Here is a 21,447-nt window from a genome sequence, read left to right as displayed (position 1 = left end):
GGTTGTATATTATTACAATGAACAACAATGACGCATTAATTATTATTATAACATAATTTAGTATTCAAATCTGAAGGAATTAGAATAATATAGGCCTACTTACATGGTGTACACACACACACACACACACACACACACACACACACACACACACACACACACACACACACACACACACACACACACACACACACACACACAAGAAATGCATATTCCGATAAGAGTAACCTAAAAATGCTGACCGTCACAATATTAAGAAATCATTTCATTCCTATGACCAAATAATTTACAACTCAACCATCCATCGTAAGCCCACAGTACTTAGCTACACTGCCTGCCGAGAGTTATAAACAGGTAATGATTACACACGAGAAAAATACTTCCTGCAATACCGATTCCGGTTCTGATTTCTACATCTCGTGTTATCCTGCCGATTACCATGTACTTTCTGGATGTTTATTTTAGTCCAAGCTCCTTGCGTAGTTCGTTGATGCTGTTCAAAAGAAATTGAAAGTCTTCTAAACTGTCAGTAAGTACCACAGTGCCATCTGCATAGCGGATGTAGCTAACTAAAATGAGCAATCAGAGGTAGAGGGGTTAGAGTCCCATTGTCAGCAGCACTTAAGATGGTTTTCCATGGTTTACCATTTTCACATCAGACAAATGCTGGAGCTGAACCTCAGTTAAGACCACGGTCGCTTTCTTTACAGTCTAGCCGTTTTCTATCCCATCGATGCAATAAGACCTGTCAGTGTCGTTGCGACGTAAAACAAATAGCATAAAACAGTAATTAAATCAACCATTGTGATACTCAAATTATGTTGGCTTCTTTTTTTATGTTCCAGGGGGAGTACCCTACTCGAGAGGAGCTGGATACATTGACAGAAACCAAGATTATTACAATAGAGGCTACAATTACGGAGGTTATGGAGGGTACGGAGAGTATGGAGGGTATGGAGGGTATGTCATTCCTGTCGGTTGGGGAAGATAAACTTCACAAATGATGCGGACCCTGCCTGTGAAGACTTCATCTGTCGATGTACACAGGAGCTTGATTATATGCAAAGTACTCATTATTTCAAGTAGTTAATATCAGGATTATTACTGTGTATTAATATTATAGAAACTCTTTACAGCATTTGAATGGATTGACCAATGTATGTTTTTACCTTAAATGAAATACACTATGTATAATAAGATTGTAATGAATTGTATGAAACTGGAATATAAATGTAGAGCGTCAGTTAGACAGACTTCCAAATAAATATTAATACAAATTAAAAAGTGAAACCAAAATCAAGTTGTATTTTATCAAATACTGACCAATGATTCGGAAAAACATTTGAGATCAACTATACACAGCCTAATATACACTAGTGTCCAAAAGTTAAGCGTAAGTTACGAGTAAGCAGGGCAACAGGAAATAGACCGCAAATCGCACGACATACACACCTACCAACCGTACGTGTTCGCTATGTATAGGACAGGAGTGTTCCCTGCTTTGACTAGCGGCGTAACCGCAAGAAAAACACAGCCAGTGCCTGCGCTCCATATTCCCTCAGTCGTGTTTTGCCCTGTTATAATGTGCGGAGTGTAGCCTCGTGGTGAACGTGAGAACATAATGGCACAACGACGCCATTTGGACCTCGGTCTTCAGGGTGGAATACTATACTATACCTGGAATCAGGCCAGACACAGATTGAAGTCGCCGTATCCTTGAATGTGCCACAAAGTGTCATTTTCAGGCTTTGGAGACGATTTCGAGACACAGGAGATGTTAGTCGTAGGCCAGTACCAGGTCGATCAAGGCTAACCACCCCACAATAGGACCGATATCTGGTCTTAACCGCCCGACGAAATCGGAGTGCACCTGCAGGACAATTGTCGGCGGAGCTTGCAGCCGTCTCAGGGGTTGCCGTTTCCCGACAAACTGTGTACCGGAGGCTCAGAACAGCAGGACGGTTTTCCCGACGTCCAGCGGTGTACGTCCCGCCCACTTCAGCACAGAGACGGGCCCGTTTACTGTGGAGCTGTCGACATGGAAACTGGATCATGAATGAAGCATGTGCTCTACACAGATGAATCCCGCTTCAGTTTGCAGAGCGATTCTCGTCACACATTAATCTGGAGAGAACCGGGTAACCTATACAACCACAGGAACATCGTAGAACAGGACCAGTATGGTGGTGGTGGCGTCATGATATGGCGCGGCATCGTGTTGAATGGCCGTACGGACCTGCACATTTTCATGGGTGGTCCGAGGAACAATGTTAACGCTCGGAGATACAGGGATAAGGTACTGAGACCACATATTCGACTCTTCAAAGGTGCGGTTGGTCAAGACTTCCTCTTAATGGACGATAATGCCCGACCACACCGCGCTGCTCTGGATGATGAATTTCTGGCTGGGGAAGTCATTCATCCCATGGACTGGCCAGCGAGGTCTGCGGATTTGAATTCTATAGAACATGCCTGGGGATGCATTGGGGAGGCGAATTGCATCCCGTCAGCCTCCACCAAAGAACCTCCAAGATCTTCGCATTGCCCTTTTGGAGGAATGGGATCGACTGCCACAAGAGCTCTTGGACCATCTGATAGAGAGCATGCCACGTCGCTGCGAAGCATGTGTGGCCGTTAGGGGTAAACATACACCCTATTAATAGCATATCGTTTCTTTTGTGTGGAGGACATTGCCAAGTTTTTTTAGTTGTTGTCAAAAGTGTACCTTAGCTATCAGAACCTTTCTGATACGGTTTTCTGAGCAAGTTGTGTGACATATGGTGTGTCATTCAGCTTCCGTTTGTTCAGCAATCCGTCTGACATTCCTATCAGGCGGTATGGCCTCGTTTAGTGATTATGTTTAACTTTTGGGCACTAGTGTACATCACAGCCTTCTCAATGTGCTTCGAAAGACACGCAATTATGATACACAATACCAAGAAATTAGCGAGCTGGAAACAAGTTTATAGAGTGGCTGTTATACAGTCATGTTTGAATCCATATGCTGTGAGCTTGCATTCGTGAGATAGTTAGTTCGAACCCAGCCTTAAAAATGGTTTTCCGTAGTTTCGATTTTTTTTACACCAGGTGAATACTAGAGCTGTACCTTAATTAAGGCCATGACCGCTTCCTTCCTACCCCTAGCCCTTTCCTATGCTATCTCGCCATGAAACCTGCCTGTGTCGGTGCGACGTGAAGCAAATTGTTAAAAAAGTTATATGTTTCGTTCTACAAGGACATCCTCAGATTATATCAAAACACTTTTTACCTTGCATATATATGTACAATATTTGTTTACGTTGCCTCAAGTAGTCAATGATAGTAAACTGATGACATTACGAACATGTGTGACAAATTAATATCAATATTGAATTCCGTTAATTACATTTCAGTACATTTTAGACATTTTCCGTACGTATCTAACAAGTTCTGGTTCTGGCTACACGTCCGTTAAGGGCCTACCTCCAGCGCAACAGCTGGACTGAATTAATTAATTTATATCAGTGGCTGTTACGAAATCTCCAAAATGATGCAACATTCGTATCGGAAATCCTGTTCTTGGACCAATCGCGATTGCACATTAAGTGTACCGTCAACCGCCACAACATGCATTAGTGCAGTGAAGACAATCTTCACAGGGTGCGACAGGCAGTCTATCAAGTGCAATGGGAAGTGAACGTGCACCTGTTTTTTGTAATAAAAATGATATTTGTTCGTGCGTCGACTTCTGTAGATCTGTTGCCACTACTTTCGCCATTTGAGAGGAAGCTGCGTGGAGGTGGAGTTGCGGAAGTGTAGAGTGTTGAATGTGAGGAATGGAACGTTAAGTACGATACAAACACCCAGTCCCCAGGCCAGGGATATTTATTATTTACAATTAAAAACCCCTGACCTGGCCGGGAATCGCACACGGGGCCGCCTCCTACACAGCGGGGCTGGACATGTGCACCTGTTAAGTGGCCCTCAAAGACGTACGGTCCAGTAAGGCGATCATTCAAGATTCCACACTAATGCATGTTGTGGTGATTTTACGGTCGGGTGCCCATTCTGACGCCAATCCAACATGGAGGTATATATTCACTGTTGATTGTTCCTGTGGTCGATGGCAGTGTCGTGTGTTGTATATGTAGATGAGGATAAACACAAATCACAGTCCCAAAGCCAGAGGAGTTAATCGTACGCAGTTAAAGTGGAGGAATCGAACCCAGGTCCCCTTGAGCCGATGGCCAGTACTCTGACCATTCAGCCCGAAACTGCCAGTAAATTTTTATGAGATTTGCATATTTTATTTCCAGCCAATGGATTTTGCACAAAAATGCTAAACTCCGTTGATTATTCTTACCGAGCGAGTGGATGCGCGGTCTGGGTCACGTATCTGTCAACTTGCATTCGGGAGATAGTGGGTTCGAACCCCACTGTCGGCAGTTCTGTAAATGGTTTTCCGCAGTTTCCCATTTTCACACCAAGCAAGTGGTAGGGCCGTACGTTAAATAAGGCCGCAGTCACTTCCTTCTCATTCTCAGCCCTTTCCTATCCCGTTGTCGCCATAAGACCTATCTGTGTCAGTGCGGCGCGAAGCAAATTTAAAAAAAATGAACATTCGCATTATTGTTTTACTGAAATGATTTAAAGACTGATATCAACAGCATATTCTAGAAAATATTCGTCCGGAAAGCTTTATCTTAATTGCAATATTTCATACCAATTTCTCCCATTTTTGCACTACAATTTTTTTAAGTTCAATTACTTGTGCCAAACAAAGGAGCCTACAGCATACTTTTTATATAAATAATATAGACTGCTACCGAGTGACTGGCTACGTGGTTTGAGTCACGTAAGTGTCGTGTCAGCTTGCACTCGGATGATAGTGGGTTCGAACTCCGCTGTCTTAGCGCGGAGATTCGTAAATTTTACTGAGTTGGCCAGATTAGGCTGCCTATGATAGCGTTTATGAGCGCGACGTCGCTCTTTTATAGCTTCTGTAATTTCCCCGCTCCATCAAGCAACGAGTTTTCGTCGAGGAGTTCCAAAAGAAGATGGAATGGACTCTCACCAGCTGCAAGAATGGTTTGTGTGATATAAGTTATATCACTGTCTACGGTCTGGCTATTCTGGTCGGTATAGACAGCTAGTGATGTGAACTTCGGCCAATCAGCACGTTTTAGAATCCATTGGGGAAGAGCCTCGATAGATTCCTGTCTCAGCAAAGCAAGAATTATGGGGAAATGATCACTGTCACATTCCCAGATCATCGTGTACATCCCACCGAAGCAGGAGACGAGAGCTCGGCTATACAGACTAACGTCAATGCGGGAAAAGGCACTGTGCGCTACGTTGAAATGTGTTGGTTCTCCTGTATTCAAACTGCAAAAATCCAGCTCTCCTATCAACTTCTCCAAATCCCTTCCTCTGGGGCAAGGTTTTTCAGAGCCTCACAATGGATGATGTGCGTTAAAGTCTCCCAATAAGAGGATAGGAGTTGGAAGCTGATCTACAAATCAATTACATTATTGGTATTAAGAAGCTGGCCTGGTGGGAAAGAAATATTGCAGATTGTATTTATGACAGGCAACGAGACACATACAGCCACTGCCTTCATCTGGGTTCTTAGTGGAAGCGCTTCGCTGTAGATGTAAAAACAAGGGAAAATACCAACGCCGCCGCAAGCTCGATTAGCATAATCGCGTTCTGTCAGGTATAGTCTAAAACTTCTCAAGGCCGTATGATGATCTGGTCTGGGATTAGTTTCTTGAATACAGACTATACTCGCAGTGAACTGACTGATTAGCTGGAGCAGCTCATTATGATGTCTATCATAACCGTTACAACTCTACTGTAACAGTTACATAATGTGGTATTTTAAAACAAAATTTAGGTTATAAGTAACGAGACACCTAGGAACCTAAACACTCGTTAGCAAACGATCAAGACAATAGAACTTTAATTATTTATTCTAGATTTCTTATTTACACTCACATTCAGTTTGGGAAAGCATGTTTTTCTTATTATATTAGATATGTTTGCAAAATTAATAACTGGTTCGATAGAAGGCAGTTCGGGTTTAGGGAAGGTTATTCCACTGAAGCTGAACTTGTAGGATTCCAGCAAGATATAGCAGATATCTTGGAGTCAGAAGGTCAAATGGACTCGATCGCGATTGACCTATCTAAGACATTTGATATGGAAGATCATGGGAGATTACTGGCAAAAATGAGCGGTATTGGACTAGATAAAAAAAGTGACTGAATGGGTGGCTATATTCATAGAAAATAGAACTCAGTGAATTGTAATCTTGTAATCATTAAGAGGAATTCCTCAAGGCAGTATTTTAGGGCCTTTATGTTTTCTTATATATATATATACAGTATATATAACTGTATGCGTCCAGAGCCGGAATCAGAGATAAGGCTTTTTGCGGATGATGTTATACTGTACTGTATAAAGTAATAAATAGATAATAAGATTGTGACCAACTGCAAAAAGACCTCGACAATGTTATGAGATGAACAGCAGGCAATGGTGAAAATACAAACCTACAACCTGTTTTCCTGTCAGTGACCGGGTCACGGAAGGGGATGAATGAAGGCCCCATCTAGAGGCGAGGATATGAATTGTGCCCGCTGCCGAAGCCTGTCGCACTCCTCTGGGGCAATGATTAACGACTGACAGGTGAAGTGTAATGATCGTGGAGAGTGTTGCCGGATTGAAAGAAGACAGAGAAAACCGGAGTACCTGGAGAAAAACCTGTCCCACTGCCGCTTTGTCCAGCACAAATCTCACTTGGAGTGACCGGGATGTGAACCACGGAACCCAGCGGTGAGAGATCGACGCGCTTCCACCTGAGCCACGGAGGGTACGTAGCAGGCAATGGTAAACGTTAAACGTCAGGTTGTGAGTTTCACAAATAGGAAACGTCCTCTCAGATATAATACTGCGTTGATGGGGTGAAAGATCCTTATGGGGATCACTGTAAGTACATAGGTGTTACCGGGTGAGTTGGCCGCGCAGCTGTGTACTTGCATCCGGGAGATAGTGGGTTCGAACCCCACTGTCGGCAACCCTGAAGATAGTTTTCCGTTTCCCATTTTCACACCAGGCAAATGCTGAGACTGTACCTTAATTAAGGCCACGGCCGCTTCCTTCCCATTCCTAGGCCTTTCCTGTCCCATCGTCGCTATAAGACCTATCTATGTCGGTGCGACGTAAAGCAAATAACAGTAGTGCCTAGGTGTTAATATAAGAAAAGATTTTCATTGGGGTAATCACATAAATGGGATTGTAAATAAACGGTACAGATCTCTGCACATGATTATGAGGATATTAAGGGTTGTAATAAGAATGTAAAGGAGAGGGTATATATGTCTCTGGTAAGACCCCAACTAGAGTATGGTTCCAGCGTGCGGGATCCTCACCAGGATTACTTGATTCGAGAAACTCCAAAGATACGCAGCTCGATTTGTTCTGGGTGATTTCCGACAAAAGAGTAGCGCTACAAAAAAGTTGCGAACTTTGGGCTGGGAAGACTTGAGAGAAAGGAGCCGAGCTGCTCGACTAAGTGGTATGTTCCGGGCTGTCAGTGGAGAGATGGCGTGGAATGACATTAGTAGACGAATAAGATTGGGTGGCGTTTTTAAAAGGAGGAAAGATTACAATATGAAGGACAATTGATTGATTGATTGATTGATTGATTGATTGATTGATCGATTGATCGATTGATTGATTGATTGATTGATTGATTGATTGATTGATTGATTGATTGATTGATTGATTGATTGATTGATTGATTGATTGATTGATTGATTGATTGATTAGAATATACAGAAACGTCAGATTTACGAGTTATCAAGTAACATTACGGTTTTACTGAAATGCAAGCGTACACAAATTTTCTTTGAAAATGAATAACGCAAACAAAAGATTTTTGAATTATCGAATACCTGTCATTAAAAGGAATTTAAAAATAATTGAAAATATGAAATCAATGAAAATTCAGAAAGAAGCACACTGCAACATCCTTAACATTGTACTACTATTCTTAACAAATGGCACTTCTTCAGCATTGTGTACGTCTGTGTAACAAATTGCATCTGTATCATCTGTGAAGTTCTTCAGAGATTGATTGTAGTAGAACTGAACGTGTTCGGACAGAGGAATAAACTTCAGAAGTTCTTCAACATCTTTCTTTTTCTTTACAGATATGTTATTGCATTCCTGTAGCACATTGACAAATCTGCAAGAGTTCCTCCAAGGATAGGCTGATTTCGTTTTTAATACGTGGTATTCATTGAAGTCTCCATTCTTGAAAATAATTATAATAATATTATTGGCTTTACGTCCCACTAACTACTCTTTTACGGTTTTCGGAGACGCCGAGGTGCCGGAATTTAGTCTCACTGGAGTTCTTTTACGTGCCAGTAAATCTACCGACACGAGGCTGACGTATTTGAGCACCTTCAAATACCACTGTACTGAGCCAGGATCGAACCTGCCAAGTTGGATTCAGAAGGCCAGCGCCTCAACCGTCTGAGCCACTCAGCCCGGCTCATTCTTGAAATACTTCTTTATTTTATTTTTTGTACAGAACAGCACGCTATTCCCTCATCAAAAATAGGAAATACGAGCTAACTGCTAAACATGGTGAAAGACATCATGGACTGACTTGATACAGTTTTGGAAAAAAATACGACTACCAAGTTCACATGTTGCGATGAGATAGTGAGTTCTGGAATAAAATAGTAGCGGCATAGATAGGTCTACACATTAAAAACAAGCCCCAAAGGATTTCTCAATTTTTCAAAACTGAGTTAGTAAGTTTTGGAAACGAGATCTTCAATTTTTAAGCCACTTTTGGTCCATATGTCGTCGCATAATTCAAAAGAAAAGAAAAAGTCGTCCAGGCAAGAAAATTTCTCAGGAACACTGAATTCCGAATTTTTAACTGCAACCAAGCCCGGCTCAAATGAATTTCTTACACGGATTCTTTGGATCATAAATTTCTCAAATATTCACTATTTTCATTTTTTCTTTGCACCGTACACTTATAGAACTCGCCTTGCATTCGGGAGACGCGTGTGTTCGAACATCAACGTCGGCTGTGGATTCCCATTTTCACTTCCAGGCAAAATGCCGGGAGAGTTCTATTTCATGGGCTGCAGCTGATTCCTTCCACTTCCTTACCCAGTTACATTCACCGTCATTCATGTCGTGTTCATTAGGTCTTCAAAATTGAGGCTGGAGTAAGGACCGTAAAAACATGCCATATAAATTCATCTCAGCTCAAGCCCGACGCCGTTATGAAGAAACTGATCCAAGGGATAGAAAATCAATTGAGAGGACTCTTATGACCAGCTACCACGCTGGAGTCCAAGCACACTAACTCTTAAGGCCGGTCTCCACTGATTAACATTTAACAACAACATGTTAAATGTTAAAAGTGTTAAATGTTAACTGGTGACACCATTAGCATGTTAAATGTTAAATGTCAAAAACTGTTTCATTTAACATTGTGTCCACACTTAATAAACATGTTAAACTTGACATCCTTTGTTTATATACAGGTAGTTCATCATATCAGTTTATGGTAATACATTTAGATGGTGTCTAGTATTTTTAAATAAGGACAATGGACTCAGATGAAGAGGAATTGGCCTTTGTTATTGCCACTGTTGCTTCCTGTTATGATTTAGAAATGCAGTTTTATTAGGCACATTTTCTCCCCTCACTCTGCTCATTGCTTCAAAAGCAAACCACTTTGAAGTATAAACTTCGTCCGCTCCCGACTACCGTTTTTTCTGAACTTTCTGCAATTCTCGACTGTACTGGGAGCGGAGGGACGCTAGTTTTTATTTTTTCGATTTACTCGCGGGAACAATTATAGATATTTTCGAGTTCCAGGAAACTGTCGGCTTTCTTCGCTTTATATCTGTATTCCTCTGATGAGATATCCCACAAATAAGGCCTTTCTATTATATCATTAAGTCCAGAGTAATCTCCTTGCTCTACTCCATTTCTGACTATACATTTTAGTATAGTGCAGAGAGAACGACACACGTGCGTGTACTGTATTTGTAGCTTATAACAAAGAGAAGGAGTGTTGCGGAGTGTTGTAATTATAATCCTACTATATGAGGAGCACGTCGTTTGCGTCGTTTAGGTTATGTGTTGGCATGGAAACATCATGGAAGTTGCCGAAGCTGTGTCGACATCGCACGAACAACGAATTGACTTGACATGTTTTCCACTTGGAGCGGAAAACACGCCAACATGTTAAAAGTGTTAATTCAACATTCTGAGTTTACATGCAAAGTCAATTGGAAGACACAATCACAATATACATGTCAACTGTAACATGTTAAATTTAACATGTTGGTGTTAAATGTTAAACAGTGGAGACCGGCCTTTAGAGGGGCGGCTTGGCACTTGTAGTACCTCAAGATGGCGGTGATATTGCGTCACCCAACGACGTCATACCAAGTTCGTACTCTTGTTATTTCCTTCCTATTTACAATAATAAGGTTCCCTCCATAGCCAATTGGATCATATGACTTACGTAAGGGCACCCGCCGTCTGGTACGGACCTTAAGTTCGGGATCTCGAAAGTGAACACATGATATCGTCTCACCGAAGTCTGAACGTACGTAGCCTCACTTCATACACGTTGTCAGGTCAAAATCTTGTTGCAAGGACTTCTGCACAAAGTAGATCACTTCTCTTAAAGAGGCGATATTTTAGAGTAGTTTTACAGAAAAACGTGTAACTTCTACAAAACTTGGCCAAACTCTCTAAAATCCAGAAAAGCAACTGTGCAGACAAAATCATTAAGTTACTACGTCAAGCATTCAGGTTCTAGGTGTCCGTCTCCATGGCTAAATGGTTAGCGTGCTGGCCTTTGACCACAGGGGTCCCGGGTTCGATTCCCGGCAGGGTCGGGAATTTTAACCTTCATTGGTTAATTTCCCTGACACTGGGACCGATGTATGTGTTGTCTTTATCATCATTTATCCTCATCACGACGTGCAGGTCACCTACGGGTGTCAAATCAAAAGATCTGCACCTGGCGAGCCGAACCCGTTCTGGAGTCTCCCGGCACTAAAAGCCATACGTCATTTCATTTCAGGTTCTAGGTGGCATTTCATTGTATTCAAACATGGTATTTAAATTGGTCTATAGATTTACTGGCACGTAACAAACCCCTCTGGGAAAAAATTCCCGCACCTCGGTTTCTCCAAAAACTGTAAAATGGATCAGTAGGACTGCATTACATTTTGACCGGTGTTGTTAAAAAAAATACGAGTTAATCTTCAATTATGCAATTGGTTGAAAACAAAATATAATAAAAGCGTATACACAGATTGCATCATGCAACTGCTTTTAATAACTAAGTGCGAGTTCACTTGCGCTGCAATGATGAGATGCATGTTTGCTGTTAAAAATATTCTTCTCTATCTCTCTCATAAATTACGTAGTAGTATTTCTCCTGTCCACTTCAAAGACCTTGAAACTGGAAAAAGACTGTTATTGTGATTGCTATTTATGTATTTAAAGGAAATCAGTCTTCCGCTTAATCTCTACCTATGACATTTACAACAGTATATAAAGACTGTGGGCAAGTAAATGTCGAACAAGCTGTTGGAGAGTCAAGCTGAGAGTGAAGATGCCAACGACCGTGTGCTGGTAAGCATCAACGTGTAAGATCCAAAGTATTTATTTGGTTTGTCCCTTTTTCTTTCTTGTCCGACTTCCCTTCCTTCCTTAATCCACTTGAGTCCAAATTTTTACTATATATAGTATTCACTTTTATAACAACCTTTCACTATATTGGGTATTAGTTCATTAAAGGCCCCGCACGGCTAATAACAACATACCGAAAGGTAAGTGATTGCTTCTAGAGCAGTGATGTGTTCGTTATACGAAATTCCAAATACCTGCCAACCCAACAGACAAAACAAAACAAACGACACTGAAACTATTGCTCACACGCTGTCCACGTTTCCATAGCAACGAAGTATGTACCCGTGTTTCGCTACGATATTCCATATTGTATACGGATTTCTACGTAAATTGCTGAACACACAGTGAGCAAGATTATATTAAATTGCATGTATCTTAGTGTTATCAGGAAAACACCCCTGGGAGGACCCCATACCTTGTCTGCGATGTAAAGGGGGCGTTGGAAAGTTTTGATGAAAATGGCAGACCACGTTTCCTACCGCAGTCCACAACCGAGTTCGGGAGTTTCTACTATAACGGCAGGCTCACTTGCCTACTGCCATTCATAATGGAGATGTGGAGTTTTCCTTATAAATCATCATCATCATCATTATCATCATCATAGGTTGTTCTGTCATCCGGCAGGTCCAGCCATGGCTGTGACCTCAATACCTCATGATCTTGTGCCCTTTTTCACCTCTGCATAATCTTCCTTTCTTCTTATAATGCTGTCTAACAACTGATATAGTTTCCTTCCCCTTCCTCGTTTTCCTTTTGTCATCCATTCCATTGCTACTCGTAGTACAGTATTATGTCTTAGATTATGCCCTATACAATTTTTCTTCCTTTTTTGGATTACGGTCAGCATGCTCCTCACTTCCCCCTCCCTCTTCAGGACTACCTCATTTGATATTCTGTCTTCCCAGCTTACAGCTTACTCCTTCAATTCTTCTCCAAATCTACATCTCAAGTGCCTTTATTCTTCTCTGTTCTTCCTTCCTTAATGTCCATGTTTCAGCGCCATATAGAACTATACTCCATACGTAACACCTTGCAAGTTTCTTTCTCAGAACTTTCCCCAGCGGGCCACAAAACAGTTTTTTCTTCTTGTTGAAGCTTTCCTTGGCTAAGGCAATTCGAGCTTTTATGTATGTTATAGAGTGAAGGTCTTCAGTCACAATACTTCCAAGATAGTTAAACTTATTCATCTGTTCAATAATTTCTCCCCCTATCCTGATCGTCGCCTTTTCAACTTTTCCTCCAAATATCATGAATTTATTTTTCTTTTATTTATGCTCATTCCATACTCTTCACACTTTTTGTTTAATTCTCTCAGCATTTTGTGGAGGTCCTTCACATTTTCAACTATTACTGCCATATCATCAGCAAATATTATGCATTCTACTGTCTTACCTCCAACGTTGACAACTCTTTTACAATCCAAACATTCACAAATAATTTCCTCCAAGCAAATATTAAACAAAGTTGATGATAAGCAGCAACCCTGTCTAACACCTCTCCCCAGTCTGATTTATTCTGTTAATTCTCCTCTTATTATCACTCTTGCTGTTTGTTTGCAATATAATTCCTTGAGCAGCCTTCTCTTTCTCCATTCCACTCCATGTTTTTTTTAAGTATCTCCACCTCACTTTGTCAAATGCCTTCCTTAAGTCCATAAAGACTGTGTATATATTTCTATTTTTCTCTATGTACCTTTCTCCTATGACGTTCAGTAAACCAATGGCATCTCTTGTGAATGCTCCATGCGTAAATCCATATTGTTCTTCACCAATTGAATTCTCCATTCGTCTGTAAATTATTCTGTTTATTGCTCTTAATGACATTTTATTTGCATGAGAAATTAAACTTGGTGTCCTGTCTTCTTCACATTTCTTACTATGTTTCCTTTTTTTTCTATTGGTATTATTATATTTTCAAGAAAACCTTTAGGCCATTTCCATTTTAAGTATATTTCTTGACAAAGTTTTACAAATATATTCTTTCCTTTCCCCTGCAGTGCTTTGAGTAGTTAACTGGTGTTTCAACTACACCAATTGCCTTACCATTATCCATTTCCCTAATAGTTGCCTCTATTTCCTCTTCTGATATACTGAAACCAATCCGATCCTCATTTATTTCATTTTCCTTTTCCAAATGTATACTACATATTGTCATCTGGTCTGCTGTTTCAATCATATAACCATTCTATGTACTCTTTCCATCGTTCCTTAACTTTTTCGGGCTCACTTACTAACTGTCCATCCAATGTTTTAATCTCAGTCATTCCACTTCCATTCTTTTTATCCTTGAATATTAACTCCCTCGCTTCTTGGTACATCATGTCATATTTACCTTCACTTTCCAACTGTTCTATTTTGCTGCAGGTTTCTCTGATCCCCTTTTCTTTAGCACGTTCATACTCCCATCTTAATTCATTAATTAATTTTCTATGTGCCTTTACTGGCGAGATGTAGTGTTTACAGTGCATTATGTCTTCTGGTATGGGCTATATCAAATTTGTTACTTTCATTGACCTGTCTCAGTCTCATCCTTGGCTTTGACAATATGAAAGTGACTGAGGTATGAGTGATGCTAGTAATACCATTGCTTATGCAGCCAGTCCCTGTTATGAATGGTGTGAAAATATCGCTCATAGGGTCGGTTGATGCATGCATTTCAGTGGGCTTGGCAGAATGATATGTAATAGCAACGGCTGGCTCGGTGAGGAAAGCAACGGGAAACTACCTCACTCCCCATTTCCCTAGTACGCCTCTTCAGTGACTCCTAGGCTATTTATGACAGCTGTTGGCGGAGTTGCAGAGGATCAAACCAGCCTTCGGGCTGAATACCCAACATACATACCTATGCAGCTCTGTCTGAAACTAAAAGCAAAGTGGATGTATTGCAAAGATGAAATGTCCCCCACTAAATTGTGATGAAATGAGTTACGGATTTATGAAAACGGTAACAGAGGAGAAATTTAGGCGCAGGAATTCTTAGATAAGAAGATAACTTATGGTGTCATTACTTAAGCCTACAGAGGCAAGGCAGAGGCAGGAAATTAAAGCAGAAAACGGAACTACATAAGAGAAATAAAGTAAAAAGTATGGCAAATCCCACAAAACACCTTACGGAGTGAAATAATGGGCTACATTCCGCCTTCTGTTAAAATATGAACAACTACTCTTAGAGCTATTCGAAAACGATTGTAATATCCAACGGTATTCCGCAAATATTCCGCAGAATGGCAACTTGAAGTCTATCTCGCTTTCTACCCAACGAACAACCACGAGTTTACAGGAATAATGACGAAAATGGCATTACGTTACTTCCCTGCTGGCAAGCAGCCAGAGACGTTGCCATGGTAACAGGTAGATTCGTTGTCGGTCTGCGCGGGTGTCCGCCACTCAATGCAGAGCATGAAACCTGCAGAAAATAGTAATTTTCTCCATCATTTGAAGCGAAATTATGTACTTAAAAATGTTGTTTAAAACGAAGAGAAGTTTCACATACAGTCTTCGGATTTTACATAATAGTATAAGAGAAAACTGAAAAACCTTTTTTCTGGTTTTCCTATAAACCTCCAGTCTATTCAGTGATTATTATATTATATGCATATCTAAACCTGCTCCTGGATGAGTATACTCTAAATATGAAGTTTGTTCGAAATCTATCCAGCCGTTTGGCCGTGATGGTGGAACGGACGGACAGGCACACATACGCGAAAGCTAAAATAAAACCACTGATACGGTCTTCAGTTGATCTAAACCGGATAAATATCTGAAAAATTTACAAAATAAACGAAATTACAGGCAGCGGAACCCTTACAATTCTGCGACGAACATCGCTGACATTTAGTGTGAGCGATAGGTCTGGAGATAGATAGAATAACACAGACGGTATCCCCTGCCTGTCGTAAGAGGCGACTAAAAGGGGTCCGAGGGGCTCTACGATTTGGACCGTGGGTTGGTGACCACGGGTCCCTTAGATGAATCCTAGCATTGGTTCCACTTGCTTGTGCAAAGCTTCTCACTTTCATCTATCCTATCCGACCTTCCTTGACCAACTCTTATTAGGTTTCCGAGGCCTAGGGATTCTTTAACTTTCACGCCCTTCGTGGCCCTTGTATTTCTTTGGCCGATACCTTCATTTTTTGAAGGATCCCTTCCAATTTTTTCTCTCTGATTAATGTTATATAGAGGATGGTTGCCTGTCTGTACTTCCTCTTAAAACAATAATCACCACCGCCACCACCACTTAGAACTCTATTGCAGTACGTGTCTTGCTCCTTGGATCTCACGGCCTATACAGGGTGTATCTAAATTATACCGACAACAAGAATCAGGGATGCTCTTAGTGTTATATAAAGAACAATGGCGAATTCGGATTGGCGGAGAAAATTTTCCGTTTCGAAAAAATAGGTTAATTTGTTACTTTAGGGTGAGCGATTAAAATTGGCAAACTCGCCGTATTTGTTGTGCCAGAGCGCAAATCACTGCCTGCTGTTGTGTTTCAGTGGAGTGGAGGGAAGACCAGAAGAGTGTTTTTCAATTGTTTTCTTACACTATTGATTTTATCTCGACCAAACTTCATAATTATTTAGAGTCTACTTATTCAGGAGCAGGTTTCAATATGCATATCATTTGATATCTCTAAATAGACGGGGGTTTATAGGAAGACCAAAAGAGGTTTGTTTTTTTAATTTTCTCTTACACTATTGATTATTTTTAAATCTGTAGACTATATGTGAAACGTCCTTTCATTTTGTTTTGTTATATACATAACTTCGCTTACTCTTAAAATGACGGAGAAATTTACTATTTTCTACGGGCTACATGCTCTGCAGCCAGTGGCGGACACCCTCGCAGACCTAGTTATTTGAAGGATCCATAACAGGAGGAATTCAGCGCATGCATAATATTACGCTCGACTTGAAAATTACGAGTAACCCCAGCCAATGTAACTGAACAACGAGGAAACATGCTGTAGACTTTTTCTACTTTGGTGTCAGTCTGTCTGGTTACCTATCTCTTTGAATATTCCTAGAAGTGGAAGAATGCTGGACTTGTTTCAAACAAACTGTGTATTTGGAATCCGCTCACTCAGGATTGTATTATCAGGTGCATATGATGTCATGGTAATGAGATGGAGTTGGTATTTATAGGAAGATTATTCTCAGGTATTTTCGATAACATTACGTCCATCGAAAGATTGTATATAACAAACGTTTAAGAATATGTTATTTCCGTTCCTTTATACCATGTAAGTATTCATCGTACGACGGATAATAACGCAGATGATCACGAACATTTGTATTTTTACTTCAAGTTCCGTGAGAACTTTTGAGAGTAGCCATGTTTTATTTCAAGAGTCTCGCACCCTCCGTGGGAACAGAACTCGCCGTGACGAGCGAGCCACCCTCTGGTGAAATGCCGGGACACTTCGGTTGATATCGAGTACTGATTAAATTAGCCATTTTGGAAAATCCTTCATAACGAGAGATTTTGGAAACATGGTTAATCCAGGAATAAAGGATCGAAATTATTAATAAACATTACATGGAGACAGAATCCACAGGGTGAATTTAAATGCAATTAAGCCTGGAGGAAAGTTGGCGTCCCTACTCGCGGATTTGCGACACGTGCTGAGGTCATTTCTGAAGAAAGCCCGCGAAGTCACATGTCAGAAATAAATTGATTACGCCCGTTGCGAGTATGAAAAAAATATAAAATTAACACCAGAGTGAATTATAATTCTGTCTGAGTTGGTGGAATAGATTTCAAGAAAATTGGCGCAGCGGATGCATGATGGATAAGTTTTTACTGCATTTCGCACTGTTGATCCTTCAGAACGACGTAACGTAAGATCCTCTCGGATCGATTTGTTGTTGGTTCCTTCTGAACAGTTGTTTGGTTGATGCATGCTTCGGCATCGGGATTATTCCATAACTTAAAGGTGTCACGCGATGACAATACATGGTGGAATTTTATTTTTAATTATCACTGCTGCTCTTAACTTGTAGTGAACACCATGCTTTCCAGTAGTATTTCGCAACCTATCCAAAGCAACTGACAGTCAATTTGGTTCGATTAAGGGTCCATTCGGCGGGTGTTCCCATATCCGACAGGGTATCTGATTGGTGGATAACCTTAATTAAATGTAAATCTGAAATTCTATTTGTTGAAGGTCATATTTTCCACGGATCATGTGGATTAATTCTCAGTTATCGTTTGGATCAAAAGGAGTCCGATTTTCAGGTTTTATTTTCGTTTTTCTAGTTTTCGCAGTCCACTAATTTGTGATATTATCTACCTTCCTCCGAAGAATGTTCTTCGATAAATGTAAAAGGGATCACACTCACGCAATACAATGTGACTGCGTTTAAATGTCAAATAATTAAACTTTCCTTTTCTGATGATTGATTTTATAACATAATTTTTTGCATTTTGATAATTCAATAAAAGTTAGTAAGCACATATTTGCTCCTCATTTCAAGGAGTTAGGCTCTCTTCTGAACCCCATCGTTTGGTCAAGATCGTGATCGAAGTATACTCGCTACGACTCCAAGATTTAAGAGTTCGATATGGCTCTATTGCAGCAGCTGTGGCCGATCAACGATGGAATGGTAAGTGCAAGGGTTCAGTATCATCAACGTCAGATCGCCATGCCAGTGGTCAGAGGTACAGTATGCAACCTGTGAACCACGGAGAATTTCGCACAACTTCGGACCAGGATCTGTACCGTACAATAAATTCGAAAATCGACCTCATTCGCTCTCAACTTTGTTCAGCTTCATCATATTTCACGTTACTCTCGCGCGCCTTCGCAGGAAAATATCATTTTAACATATCCCATCAAACGTTTGAATAGAGCCACATAAATTCCTGAAGGAAATATGTGATCCACTGCGAAAGAACGGGTACAAATGCTAGCCTATTATCAACTGCTAGAGAAACATGATAATGCACCTCACATCATAGGAAAATATCCAAACTACAAATGGACTAATATTTGGAAAACCTTTTAAACTATTTTTATCCCTCTGGAATGGAAAGTCGCTAGCTAGAAATTTTTATGAGTTGCTTCCAATAGAAGAAAATAAGTTTCGGCACGTAATTGATCCCCGTTATGTAATAAATGCTGATAGTTGATAAACAGCTTCACAGACTCACTAGTTGGCTCAGTGCAACGCTCCACAGATTAACGGGATCCAGGAACCCTAGTGATGTACAGTACATCGGGCAGTGTTCTCGACGTTCTCACGGACCCACTCAAACATGGCTCACTGTGAGGTATCTGCGCTACTGACAAGCTATCTCTGACATCATTCATAAGCTACCTACAAGACTACAAACAGTAAGTAGAAAGTGGTGGGACTCCAGACGCAAGACAATTCTCCAAACAGCTTCACAATATGCTCGGATGAACAACGTGTCTCGGTATCAGCAGTGTCAAGGCTAATAATTGTGCCTCATATTTTCAATGCTATGCGTGTTGTGTGGATATTTTTTTTCTGGTAGTGCGTGACTTAGTTTAACTCACGAACACTACTCTGACAGTATAGACAATTTTGTTGATATGTTTGAAAGTTGCTTTACCGTCGCACCGACACAGTTAGGTCTTATGGCGAGGACGGGGGAAAGGACTCGGAGTGGGAAAGAAGCGGCCGTGGCCTTAATTAAGGTACAGCCCAAGCATTTTTCTGGTGTAAAACTGGGAAACCACTGAAAACCACCTTCAGGACTGCCGACAGTGTGGCTCGAACTCACTATCTCCCGAATACTAGTTTATATGTAACAGGAGATAGCTTATATTTTATTCAGTAGGGGAGAACTTCCAAGATGTGTACATTTTAATGTACTTTTTTAAAATTATTGACCTAAACAAGAATCATATTGTATATTTTTGTATATTCGTAAGATTTATAAGTACATTTTCTGTCAGTATCAACTTTTTTTTAATAAACTATGGAAATATAAGTCGGTTTGCATTGTAGTAAACTTGTTTAAAGAAAACTGCAGCAGATACTAGTGAGGTCATCGACAGTCATGTACACGCTGAACAGCCTCGTGTCGGTAGATTTACTGGCACGTAAAATAATTGCTGCGGGAATAAATTCCAGCACCTCGACGTCTTCGAAAACCGTAAAAGTAGTTAAGTGGGACGTAAAGTTAATAACGTTAGTTTGTGTGTGTGTGTGTGTGTGTGTGTGTGTGTGTGCGTGTGTGTGTGTGTGTGTGTGTGTGTGTGTGGTTTTTTTGGGTATTCACCCCGAAGGCTGGTTTGATCGTCCACAGCTCCGCCAACAGCTGTCATAAATAGCCTAGGCGTCAATGAAGAGGTGTACTAGGGAAATGAGAAGTGAGGTAGTTTCCAGTTGCTTTCCTCACCGATCCAGAAGTTGCTATTGCATGTCAGTCTGCCAAGGCCACTGAAATGCGTGCACCAACCGAACCTATGAGCGATAGTTTCACACCATGCATAACAGGGACTGGCTGCATAAAGAATGGTATTACTAGCATCAATCATACCTCAGTCACGTTTATATTGTTAAAGCCAAGGATGAGACAGAGACAGGTCAATGAACGAAACAAATTTATTCTAGCACATACCAGAAGACATAGTTCACTGTAAACACTACATCTCGCCAGAAAAAAGGCATATAACATTATTATTTTTATTACACTGAACAGCTGATTGTGAGTCATGCGACAACTGCTCTATCGCTGCTGTAGAGTGAGTTGTGCCCATCTCACGCTGAATATTCCTGCAGTATGGATTAAGACGCGAACGGGCTTATGTCCTCACCAATTATTATTATTATTATTATTATTATTATTATTATTATTATTATTATTATTATTATTATTATTATTATTATTTACTTAAAGAAATAAACTGAATTCCTATCAGTGGTAATGACAGAGTTTCTTATTCTTCCAGTTACTACTACTGGTGCTGTTACTACTGTGTGGCCTAGCTGAGCCCCAGAGTAGGTGCAGTAGGTGGGACCATGAGGACCGAACGTGTTTGCCACATCTGAGAGGAGAGTTCCATAGCGTCAAAATCAACGTTTCCTATGCATCATTGTAGTGCACTGTAGAGTTATCTTGAAATAAAATGTAGTGATACAACATACACCGTTTGTTCTCATTTATAATTAAATAATAACAGTTGTCAACAACCTATCCTACCCCAATTAAGACTGTTCACAGTTAGAACGGAACTTAACTATTTGTTAAGTTGGAAGTCATACTATATAATGTCGACTTGCTTTAAAATACTTCATTTTCTCGGTCTGTCAAACACAATATATAACATTTTAAAAATCTCCTACATACCTGGGGAGATAAAGCAGTTTATTAATATTCGAATAATGCTTCGTTTTATCAGAGTATCCTCGGATTATTTTCGAGTCACTTATTTGCACGTGTTTATATGCGCAAGATTGCGTACATTTTGTGAACTTGTCACTGATTACCAATGAATGGCATCATGATTATTATCACCCAAAACAATGACTTTATTAACTGTAAATTTTCTGAGACTATGTACATATGAACCTAAATGTTTTGATAAAATTCGCAGTTTGGTTAGACATTAACGTTAAAATTGAAATTATATTGAGAAAGAACGGTAAATCTGTAAAAGTCAGTTTTTACTTTTCGGACAATGCACGTGTGGAAGTTAGACCTAGATACTGCATCTGCTGCATTGTAGTTTCGATAAATTGATTTA

At 40.4% G+C, this 21,447-nt stretch overlaps 1 long non-coding RNA gene across 1 annotated transcript; it reads left to right on the top strand.

The window, feature by feature from the left end:
* The first annotated feature begins 11,506 nt into the window (after nucleotides 1-11,506).
* LOC136872609 (uncharacterized) lies at nucleotides 11,507-20,847 on the top strand. The gene is made up of 2 exons (XR_010859962.2): nucleotides 11,507-11,673; nucleotides 20,653-20,847. It is a non-coding gene; the product is annotated as an uncharacterized lncRNA (long non-coding RNA).
* The last annotated feature ends 600 nt before the right edge of the window (nucleotides 20,848-21,447 follow it).

Source organism: Anabrus simplex, chromosome 4, assembly GCF_040414725.1.
Source record: "Anabrus simplex isolate iqAnaSimp1 chromosome 4, ASM4041472v1, whole genome shotgun sequence".
NCBI lineage: Eukaryota > Metazoa > Arthropoda > Insecta > Orthoptera > Tettigoniidae > Anabrus > Anabrus simplex.
Note: the sequence above shows the minus strand (reverse complement) of the source record. Positions and strands in the feature narration are given on the sequence as shown.